General features: G+C 39.9%; 1 protein-coding gene and 1 long non-coding RNA gene across 6 annotated transcripts in view; both read right to left on the bottom strand.

The window, feature by feature from the left end:
- The window catches only part of NTRK2 (neurotrophic receptor tyrosine kinase 2), a 396903-nt gene that overhangs the window by 252986 nt on the left and 131541 nt on the right, over window positions 1–12376 (bottom strand). The window lies entirely within an intron of this gene.
- Window positions 5670–8526, bottom strand: LOC120866845. The gene is made up of 2 exons (XR_005721760.1): window positions 6260–8526; window positions 5670–5830 (listed from the first exon to the last, which is right to left on the bottom strand). It is a non-coding gene; the product is annotated as an uncharacterized LOC120866845 (long non-coding RNA).

Here is a 12376-nt window from a genome sequence, read left to right as displayed (position 1 = left end):
TCTGAAAGGTAATATTATATTATATTATGATACATATATATATATAACAATAAAATATTATGTATGTGTGCTCAGTCATTCAACTGTGTCTGACTCTTTGCAACCCCATGGACTGTAGCCTGCCAGGCTCCTCTGTTCATGGGATTTTTTCAGGCAAGAAGGTTGGAGTGGTGGGATTGAACCCACATCTCCTGTGTCTCTTGCGTTACAGGTGAATTTTTTACCTGCTGAACCATTGGGGAAGCCCACTTATAATAGTGATTATAATAATTAAGACTAATAATAATAAACTTGTTGAATGTTATTTTTATGCTTGCTGTGTGCAATAATATAGCTAATATGTGATGTTAACCTTATACTAAACTTTCTTCTAAGTGCTTCACATGTATTAATTCATTTAATCTTCATAACAGCCCTAGATGTAATATTATCATTATTCCTTTTTAGAGGTGAGTAAACTAAGGCACAGAAAGGTTGAGAAACAAGGCCAAACTCACAAAGTTAGTAAATGCTGGAGATCAAGCTAAAACCCAAGAAATTGACTAGTGAATTAACCTGACTGCCTCGCTGCTCACCATAAGAGCATCTAATAGATATTCTTTCATTCTCGCAATTCTCACAAATCAAAACAGATTTTGAGAGGTTAGAAAATTCACCAAAGGTCACACAGCTAGTAAGAGATGGACATTGGAATTAAAAACTCGGTGTTCTGCCTAATTTTACACGTGTGAAAATATGAGATGCAGTAAGAACATACAGAGTTTATTAAGGCCTATCCATACAGTCATTACTGTTTAGGCAGCCACATTTCACCATGCTCCAGCCCCCCAAATACATGAGGAACCTGTTCATATCATCCTAATTTCACACATGTATAAGGAGCCAGTGCCTAGCTCAGTCTAGGAATCATGTCTCCTTGATCTGAGACCCCAGAGCTAGCCCATTCAGTTGTCTGTGTCATTACACATGAGATCATTTTGCACCCCATTCTGAACATGCAGTTTTTGGTAGCATCACTTCAAGCTTCCAAAAATCTGACCAGCCTGGAAACAGAATTGCTTCCCCCTTGGTTCAGGAACAAAACTTTTTTTAAAAAAAAAAAGGAGATTAAAATTAAGAGTGGATTTTAAAGATGCTTATCAAGAAACCCCTGATTCTTAGAGAACCGCTACCTACACCCACACTCCCAGGGTGTCCACAGCTCCTTGGAGCAGACAAGGTGTTTGCAATCATAGATGTGTGATGATCTCTGGGAGTTGGAAGCCTGGAATTCAAACCCTGCAGCATAAAATCTTTCTTCCCACTGTCCCTTTTTCAGTTTAGAACTAGCTTCTTTCTTTTCATAAAGTTTTCATTTTTCTGGTTATTCAGCTAAAAAAGATTGAAAGATTAGCTTAATGAAAACAAAGAAAACAACATATCCTATTTTGGAGAAAAACAGAAAAAGTAACCAGAAGCAGAGAAAGAAGGATCAAAAAAATGAAGGGGCAGGGGGAACAGAAAAGAATAATGAAAAGAAATAATACTAATACTGAATACCAATGAAAATTTGTAACTGATATCTGCCCAGATTCAGATCCTGGTATCACCACTCATCAGTCAAGTTACTTCATCTTCTGTATCTTTAGTTGCTTTATCTGTACTTCCTCATCAACTCATGACATTTTTGAGGCTATCAAATGAGATAATACATATAAAGTATGGAGTCATTTCTGGAACAAAGCAAAGGCTCAAAAATTGATAACTATTTATGGTGGTGATTATTTTAAGGAAGACATAAATTTCACCACCTTAATTATCCCCAGGGGACTCTGGGAATGTGAGACGCTTAGAGGACTGGGGTTGCCAACCAACAATGTAGCGACTAAGGGCTCACACTGGGACTCACAGGCTCTGGTTGCCTTGGTTTTGCACAAAAGTATGCATGACTTTTGGAGTTCTCAGGTCATGTTTATAAGAGATTTCTCAGTTCCTTTCAGACCAAAGGTACAATAAATTCTGGTGCACGATGCCAGGGGAGAGGCTCTGATAGTGTGGTGCTTGTGTGTAAGTCACCAAATTGGCTAGGAATGAAAGAAACTTCAGTCCATCCTTTGTTTGCAATGAGGAGCTTTCCCTGACTTTCTAAATTGATGTTTTAAGAACAGTGAATGCCTTCCAAGGACATTTTTCTAATGCAATTTATTAAAAAACAAACAAAAATTTCATAGGAAAAAATAAGACACAATATACTGTTAAAAAGCATATGTCATAAACTCTGTGTAATTAGGGATTTTTCAGACTGAAAGGTTCTTTAGGACAGTATTTTGGAGACCCAGTTCTTCTATGAAAGTTTTTTCTTTTTTAAAAAAGTATTATATTTTTTTTAGTTTAGAATACTTTTAGATTTACAGAAAGAAAAGTGTTCATGCACTGCACATTCACTTTCCCTTCTTATTAACAATTTATATCAGTATAGTACATTTGTTTTGCTTAACTATTTTTTCTAATTGGAGTAGAATTGCTTTGCAATGTTATCTTGGTTTCTGCTGCACAACAGTGCCAATCAGCCATGTGCATACATATACCCCCTCCCTCCTGATCCATCCCCCCATTGCACCCCTCAGCAGGAGCAAAAAGTAACCTTTCCTCTAGAGGACCGCAGCAATACCTCTGTCTCTCTTCTTAAAAATTAGTTATGTTGGCCTTGAGTCATACAGAAGCTACTTGACTGCAAGGGTTACTACTTATTTAGCTTCATAATCACTCCTTTTTCCATGCATCTACATAGCAGGTTCTTCACAAACATTTGATGATTCAGCAAATACACTTGGTAGATTCAGAAATAGTTACTGTTTCCTAACCAGGGTGGATGAAAAAGACAGCTGGACTGGGGCAGCCATCCTATTGCAGTAAATGACTTGGTCATGATTTTGGTTTGGGGTTTATCATTCTTGTTGTATTAAGAGGGAAAAGAAGTGAGGATATACCTTCCTAAAACTTCTGTGATGCTATTTGCATTCTTAAATTGCTGCTAACACCATCTGTTTATAGGTCTCAGGAGAAATACAATGAGAAGATAAAGAAGGGAACTTTTCTCATGAAATGCATGAAATCAAATTAAATAGGATTCATGACTCTCTGTCTCCTCTCTCTATCCAACCTCCTGGAGAAAATGGATTCTACTGGGTTCACAAAAACATTTTATGAGTGTTCAGTTCTCAAAGTAACTAAATTGTGAGAAGGAAAAAATACTCAATAAGATATGAATGATGCCCCCAAAGGGTTATTTTTTTCCAATTGATCTGAATTAAAATGTTAATAACCCAGATGAGTAGTGTTCTGGTATTTTGATTCAGTGGACTTTGGGTTGTTTTTCTTCATCATAAGCAAACACCAATTACTTGACAAACATTCTCTGGCCCTACCCCTCAGGAGATGTCACTGAGAGGAACAGAGTCCTGGCCTGGGACCTTGCACGTGGCAACCATGAAAGGAGTATTGGTTGAGTGTGTAGCATGGAAATGAACAGTGTTGAATCAGCACACAGAAATTACGTATCCAGATGAAGGCCTTCTCTCCGTGCACATGCCCAAACACACACACGTGGCTTCAAGAGCAGCTACCAAAAGCTACACATTTAACACAGATACAAACTCATTTCACTCTCAACACACTCTGAAGAAGAAGCATCACCCTGATTGTCTGGAAGGGGAAAAGCCAGCTGAGAGATGAGGAAACTACCCAAAGCCACACAGCTAGTAACCATCACACTGGGATTTGAACCCAGATCTGCCAGACTCTGCTCATGCCTTTCCATCAGGCCACACTGCTTCCTTCTACCATGCTGCCTTTGCCACACATTTTAGGATCTCATTTCTTAAATCTTACCCTGAAAACATGCTAATATCAGTTTGAATTACTTGAACTTGGTTAACACTATTGGCAGCCCTATCTCAAGTCCTGCTCCCCAGCCCTCCTACCCACTCTTCCTACTGCCCCAAGTGTTCTTTCTACAACATACACATCACTGAGACACTTCCACCATGCAAAATCCTTTGGGATAAATCCTATCCATGGGTTACCCAAGGACCTCCAAAGTGGTCTCATCTCCCCAACTCCCTTCTTGTCTCTCTGCCCAATTCTCTACACTCACTCTACTCAGCTGAACCAAAGTCCTTGCAAATGTATGAATACCACAAGTTTTCTGATATAGTCATGCCTTGGGACAGGAACCTCCAACCTAGAATCCTCCCATCCTCATTCTTCCCACCCCTCTCCCAATTCTTACACTCTGCCAGTTCCAAAGCCCCCTCCAGCATTCATCTTTAGGACAATTTCTAAAGTTTAGATATTCTTCAAGGCTCCCACAGCAATCTGCACTTACCCTCTCCCAAAACACCTTCCAAATTATGCTTAAAGTATCCATTGACTCTCTACTTTCCCAATAAAGTGTAGGCTCCTCAGAGATGGGGCCATCTGACCCAATGCTTAATATAGATACATGTTTATAAATGAATGAAAGTAAGTGGGAAGAGATGACAGCAAACATTTAACCTCTTAGGGTGAATCTGACTCAGAGAAATATCTGAGAATTATTCAGAGCCAAACTGAGTAAACAACAGGCATGATCAATCTGGGTAACGTTGCTTAAGGTTCAAAACCATTTCAACAAAATATATTAAGATAGAGACTGTTGTCAAGAGAAAGTCAACCCCTGTACATACAAAATGTCCCTTCATCGGCTGCCCAACATTTCCTAAATAAACACCTGTGAATGGAAACGTCATCAGGAGTGCTTATTATCAATACATGACACTTTGAGGGCTTCCCATATTGGGGTGCATGGGGTATACCCAGTAAAAGGTTATCCATAGGACGACATCAGTCATGCACTTCTTATCTGAGAAATTCTTGCAGCTCCCCCATAAGAAGCTTTAGCAAGCCTCTGTTGGACTCTCACATACAATCTATCTTTCCCACTGCTGCTGATGCTGCTGCTAAGTCACTTCAGTTGTGTCCGACTCTGTGTGACCCCATAGATGACAGCCCACCAGGCTCCCCCATCCCTGGGATTCTCCAGGCAAGAACACTGGAGTAGGTTGCCATTTCCTTCTCAAATGCATGAAAGTGAAAAGTGAAAGTGAAGTCAGTCAGTTGTGTCCGACTCTTTGCAACCCCATGAACTGCAGCCTACTAGGCTCCTCCATCCATGGGATTTTCCAGGTAAAAGTACTGTAGTGGGGTACCATTGCCTTCTCTCATCTTTCCCACTAGAGAAGTCAAATCCCATACTCTCACCCACTTCAGGACACAAGTCAGTGGATAACAGAAGACTAAGCATCAGAGCTTGATCAAAGGCACTGGTTTAAGAAACATAATTTTGCAGAAGTCAATTCTCACCAAGGCATTAACGTATCTGTAAGTTCTTGCAAGTGAACAGACACTATCAGGCTAGGCTGTTAGACTCCAGAGTGCAGTCCCTTACAAATGCTGAGGCAAAGAGATGTCACTGCCTCAGAAAATATGGTACTTGGTGATATGACAAGTACAATGGTATTTATCATCTGTGTCCACGGCTTAGTGGACATGAGCCATATCTGAAAAGGGAAAGGGTGATTCAGCCTATTAAGTATGCAAAACATCATCTTTCAATACAAAATGGTACTTGATGACTGTTTTTTTTTTTCTTCATATCCAATAGTTCCATCCAATCCAAGTGGGAAAAAAAGGAGGAACAGAACAAGCTACAACTTTTCTGCTGCAGCTACAGTCACAGTAAAACTAGGTGTTGTTGGGCAGAATGGAACTCAACAGAATATACAAACAACCTCTTCTTTCTTCACAATTCCTGTGGTCATGTATGGATGTGAGAGTTGGACTGTGAAGAAGGCTGAGCGCCAAAGAATTGATGCTTTTGAACTGTGGTGTTGGAGAAGACTCTTGAGAGTCCCTTGGACTGCAAGGAGATCCAACCAGTCCATTCTGAAGGAGATCAACCCTGGGATTTCTTTGGAAGGAATGATGCTAAAGCTGAAGCTCCAGTACTTTGGCCACCTCATGCGAAGAGTTAACTCATTGGAAAAGACTCTGATGCTGGGAGGGATTGGGGGCAGGAGAAGAAGGGGACGACCGAGGATGAGATGGCTGGATGGCATCACTGACTCGATGGACGTGAGTCTGAGTGAACTCCGGGAGACGGTGATGGACAGGGAGGCCTGGCATGCTGTGATTCATGGGGTCGCAAAGAGTCGGACACGACTGAGTGACTGAACTGAACTGAACTGAACAGAAGGGCCACTTCCTAATACTTAACTCTTGCTGCCTCCTTTCCCTATTTACTTATAAATGATTTTACAAAGTCTTCTGAGAGCTAGATTTCAAGTGTGTTCAGATTAGAAATTTCCAAAATAAAGCTTTCTATAAAAACTTGAGTTCTGGCAGGCCCACATCCCTGGCTTGGTAAGCATTCCCTGTTGAACTGAAGATGAATTGTCTGGCAGTTAATTAGACAAATGACATAAAGTTGTCATTTGGTGAAACTTCAATGCCAAAACCTGCTCCTCCCTTCCACTGGCTTTTTTCCTAGCAGGTTATCATATACTCTTTTAAACAGTTCTCTCTTATGCAACTATTTAGTTTTAAAACACCCTCCAAGGTATTCTCTAAAAGTCCTCCATTAAAAAATCATTACAAATGGCCCTGCTTACAAATGACTTTACCAGCTGAGAGATTCTCATGTTAAAGTAAAAGGCACTAAAGGAATTATCATAATAAGTGGTTAGTTAGCTCCTTGTTGAATCTTTTGTTTTCAGTCCATACAGAGGATACTCCTACAACTTGAACTATCTTCTATTTACCATACTTAAATGGAGCATATGCTTAAAATAACAAAGAAACATCTAAGTTATGTCAATTATATCCCTACACTGACCATGATTATGCTTGATATATTTGTACCAGTCCTACCTGGGCCCCCCAAATGTAGTCAAGTGCAAAAGTTTGGTGATGTTTCCACCAGAGGGCATTCATCTCACTGAAAACAAATATTTTTCAACTGTTTGAATTCAGGATACAAGGTAAAGAATGTTAGTTATACTGAAATGGCTAAAGCACACAATTTGTTTATGAATCTAGACATTCACACTTTCAATAGGAGGCAAAAAGGCTAAGTCTTCCAGTGTGGGCTGCTCTTGAATCAGAGGCTTTCTATATACGGAAAGATGTACTATGAGTATGGGAAAGTTTTTCTTATATTCTAAGAGGTAAGATACATTAGATAATATTATGAACTTAACAAATGTGTCAACAAAACATGCATTTCAAGAGCAACTCAACTACTGATTTTAGGAGATATCATTAATTATAGATTAATTTGAGGAGCTCTAGCTGGTACTCTCTTAAAATTCTTCCACATTCTAAAAGTATTAAAGACCCCCACAAAAGCAAAGATTATTATTTTTTAAAAATGCCTGCTTCTCAAGCATTGTATCATCTTTTCTTCTGACTGTACAACACGGTTACTTTGCACATGTAGGCTTGGGCACTGGAAGACAGAAACAGGGCTGGCCTTCTTTGGAAAAGCCATGAAAAAAGGAAGAAAGAACAATAGCATATACAAAGATCACACATCTACCATTTTATACTCGGAATCCTTAGAGTCCTCTATAAAAAAATAAAATCCATGTAGAGCCATAACTAACATTGTCCAGAAGGACTCACATACTGAATTCCTGAGAGAATCCATATCATCATCATTCCTTTTTGATGCTGTTCTTGATAAGCAAACATCAGTCATATTCCTGAAATTACCACACACAACCTAGGAAACTTCCCATTTTTTCTTTACAGAACAGAAAAATATTCCAGGTATCATACTTTTCATTTCTACCTATTAATCATGTGATATACTAACTTTTAACTATAAATCAACTGGTCAGTAAAGACTATTAATCAATGAAATCTAGCACCACCCCTGACCCTGATGGCACTTCTAAACATATCTCACTCTCTTTCTAAACAGTCTTCAATTTTGTATAGAAAGCAGACGCATCCACAGTAGGGACCACAGATGCTTAAGGTAAAGTTGCAACAGAGCATTGGGCCTTGATATTCCTTTCAACTAGAACTGCCTTCTGTCTGTATCTCACTGCTCATGCACCCACCAAAAGAAGTTAAATCAGCAGCCTGTTACAAAATATTAATATGTAGAGTATTGTTATTTTATTAGCTATACTGCTGTTTATTCTCATAAGGCAAGAGTCAGCAAATTTTTTTTGTCAAGGACCAGAGAGCAAATATTTTAGGCTTTGGGGGCTACACAGTTTCAGTCATAACTACTCAATTCTGACTCTGAAGCATAAAAGCAGTCAATGACAAACTATAAAAGAATGGGTAGGGCTTTGTGCCAATAAAACTTTATTTACAAGAACAAAGAATGGGCCAGACTTGATCTATAGACCTTAGTTCAACAATTCTGTCTTGAGGGGATACTGCTGCTGCTAAGTCACATCAGTCATGTCCGACTCCATGCAACCCCATAGACGGCAGCCCACCAGGCTCCCCTGTCCCTGGGACTTTCCAGGCAAGAATACTGGAGTGGGTTGCCATTCCTTTTTCAATGCATGCATGCATGCTAAGTCGCTTCAGTCGTGTCCCACTGTATGCGACCCCATGGACAGCAGCCCACCAGGCTCCTCTGTCCACAGGAATCTCTAGGCAAGAATACTGGAGTGAGTTGCCATTTCCTTTTCCACTTGAGAGGATAGCTCAAATATTTTTTCTTCTGTACAGATAGAACTCTGATATGCACCACAGCCCAGAGGGTCCCTAATGGCAAGCATATTAATCATAACCAGATTTTCAAAGAAAAAAAAATAACATACAGTCCCCTCTATAGTGACTTATTTTCTATTTGCAAAATCTCCCTGCTAGGGCTCTTCTCTGACCCACTAGTGATGTAGGTTGTTAATGCTGGTGGTCATGGCCATTTGGTCATTGACATATACACACTATTGACGCTACATATAACATAGATGGGCCTTCCCTGGTGGCCCAGATGGTAAAGAAGCTGCCTAAAATGCAGGAGACCCAGATCCAATCTCTGGGTCAGGAAGATCCCCTGGAGAAGGGAATGGCTACCCACTTCAGTATTCTTGCCTGGAGAATTCCATAAACAGGGGAGCCTGGAGGTTTACATTCATCCATGGGGTCGCAAAGAGCCAGACATGATTTGAGTGACTAACATTTTCACTTTTACTTTTCATAAAATAGATAACTAATGAGAACTTACTGTATAATACAAGAACTCTACTCGATGCTTTGTGGTGACCTAAATGGGAAGGAAATTCAAAAAAGAGGGGATACACGTGTATGTATGGCTGATTCACTTTGCTTTACAGCAGAAACGAATGCAACATTGTAAAGCAATTATACTCCAATAAAGTTTAAAAAAAAAACAAGCTAATAAAAAAGAATTGTCCTGATTTATTCTTGGTGTCTCTGCTATTTGCTTGTCTCAGCAATGGATAGAAACAGAGCAGGAGGCTTCACCAGAAAAAAGTCCTATGTGGCATTAAGATTTCAGATGCAACATACTGTGAAAAGTTCCTTAGACTTACACACTCTTCTCCTGTCTAACTAAACACCTCACCTCCCTTTTACTGAAGAATATCTGAAGAACAAATAAGTCACCAGCACCCTGCTTGTACAGCTCATCACTACTGAGACATCCCCTTGACAGGGGCAAAAGAATGCATAGCAGACATTTGGCCTGGCACAGCACACCCTTCTCAGAGAATCTTCCCCACTAGCAGATCAAGTGGGGAAGATAATTTGTCTCAGTGTGTCTAGACAAAAATCTGGGACAGTTAATGCAAAACCCTCTTTTTAAAAATCAACTTCTATTTTTGCTTTCCTCAACAAAGGCAAGATGGAGGAGGTAGTTGGAAACTGACATCTTGAACACGGCAGTTGAACTGTCTTTTCAGTTTGGCCTGACCTTAAGCAATAAATCTATGTATTCCACCTTTTCACTTGTTAATGCATTTGCTTTATGCTGGATGACAAACTCCCTTGGAACTGGGTGCATCATATGATTAGAAAAAAAAAAAGTTGTAAAGGAAGCTCTGAATCAGTGTTACCAGGTTTCCAACAGAGTTGATGTAGACCCATCAGAATGTGCATCTATATTTGGTGGGCTTTTTTAAAATTACTATTATTCATTAATATTTTTATTTTTGTCCATGTGCCCAAAGACCTTGGCAAGACGAACACTTTATAAATCTGATAAATAATTGAAGCCTCCTGATCAATACCACCCAAGGGAGAGGGAAGGCGGCACTCAAGTCTGCATTAACTTCAAGGTCCTCTCTGCTAGTAAATACTGAGGGAAGAAGAGACAGGTCTGGGCAAAGCCAGAGGCCAGGAAAAGCTCATCTCATTGGGGTGGGCTCAGTAAACAAGCCAGCTCCTTCTACTTGCTCCTCCGTGGCTTGCGGGAGAGAAGGCAGAGGAGAGCAAGTCAGTCCACTATGTCAGGCTCATATGATGGGTACCGATAGGCTAAAAGATGGAAACATTACAAGGGTTCCTGTGAAGCCCAGGTCTGTGAGCTGGGCAGTTCACACAGGAGGGAGACTTGCACTTCAGGAGCTTCATTGGAACTGCAGTGTCTGGGCTGATGCTTAAACTCCGGGAAATTGTTTCAGTCAACACAGCAGTAAAGCACTCCAGAGAGGGACTTCACAAAGCTCTGCAGCCAAACTAAGCCCAAGGGGAATTCCAGGGTAAGTCTCATAAAGAGAGAGGCACAAAGCCTCATGAGTGCTAAGAGGATTCACCAAGCTCCTCATTCATCCATAAACACAGGTGTCTGGTTTCCAAATATATGTCATTATGATTCTACCGATAACCCATTTATAAGGAATCATCACTGCTTGGCACCTGAGCAGCTTTCTGCTTTTCTAGAAGTATCAGCGACAATCAAATGGCACCTACCAGCCTTTCCATAGAAGAGAAATAAGTTGAGCTGGCAGTTGGTTTGTTTAAAGGAAGCAAATAGCTAAGCTGGTGATACTCACAGTGTAAAGGAAGACTTTTTTAAAAAGAAGAAAACAATCATGCTGTTGGAAATGAACAAAAAATCATTTAGACTATGATCCTGCCTCAAGGTAAATCTATCTATAAATTTCCAGGGGCAAACAAAACATACATTATTGTAGAAGATCGTGAAATAGAAAATAAAAGCTTCTACAAGCAAACTTGAATAGTCAAAAACTATCTTCACTGTCAAAAAATGATTAATTATGACTGCTCTGCAATGGATTGCTCTCCTCCAAACACTTGAATTCTCTGAGAGCAGAGAAAAACAGCAGAAGTCAAAGAAGAAATCTCTTCTACAATCTTCTGGAAGATTTAGCCTCTACTTAGACATTCAAAGCCAAATGAAATCAACTACGTTGCAAGATAATCCATTTACAGGCAACAAAACTTATGTATTAAAAAGTTACCATTAGTCCAAATTTTCCTCTGCTATTCTCCTTTGTACTATTTGCCAATTTTGTAAACATCTCTCAGAGTCTCTTCAGAGCTGAGTTACGTCGTATATGTCAAACAAGGATGAGAACAGGCTCCGTACTTAAACAGTGCAAGCCACACTATAAATCACCATAGGTGATCCCACTATTCATAAGACATAAACACTCTGTTTTCTTAATGTAAATTGCTCCCCTCCTGTAAGGGGCTTAGTGAATGTCCAGACCAGAAGTTATTTACCTCCTAGAGTCTTCCTGATAGAACCAACCCTCAGTACAATCTAGGGATTCAGAAACACTTTTTTTCCCATGGTTTCTAAAAAAACTATTGGACCTAAAATTAATAATAAAGATGTCCTACTATCTATGGTTGGGTGATGATACTCTGTGGGTTCCTTGTATTTCTGTACATCTTACACTGATAGACACTCACTGTTATTGGTTCTGGATTATCATTTTAAGGATATCTGTATGGTAAACAGCCTTAAGAGACAGAATATCTTTGGAGCAAAGGGGAAGTGTGTTTACTGCCCACTTTAAAAGATTCAGATTCCCTATGTCTGTGTCTGTTTCTGCTTTGCAAGGACCAGTATAGCACAGGGAAGAAAAAAAAGAGGTACAATCTGTTTGTAGGACCCTGCTGTTTAGTTGCTAAGCCTGTCCAATACTTTTGTGACCTCACAGACTGAAGCCCACCAGGTTCCTCTGTCTATGGGATTTTCCCAGGAAGAATACTAGAATGGGTTGCCATTTCCTTCTCTGGGGGATCTTTCCAACCCAAGGATTGAACCCACGTCTCCTGCATTAACAGACAGGTTCTTTACCACCAGGTAAGCCCAACATATATATGGTAAAGAACCTGC

Source organism: Oryx dammah, unplaced genomic scaffold (genome assembly GCF_014754425.2).
Source record: "Oryx dammah isolate SB20612 unplaced genomic scaffold, SCBI_Odam_1.1 HiC_scaffold_1, whole genome shotgun sequence".
Lineage (NCBI taxonomy): Eukaryota > Metazoa > Chordata > Mammalia > Artiodactyla > Bovidae > Oryx > Oryx dammah.
This window is presented reverse-complemented; position numbering and strand designations above follow the sequence as displayed.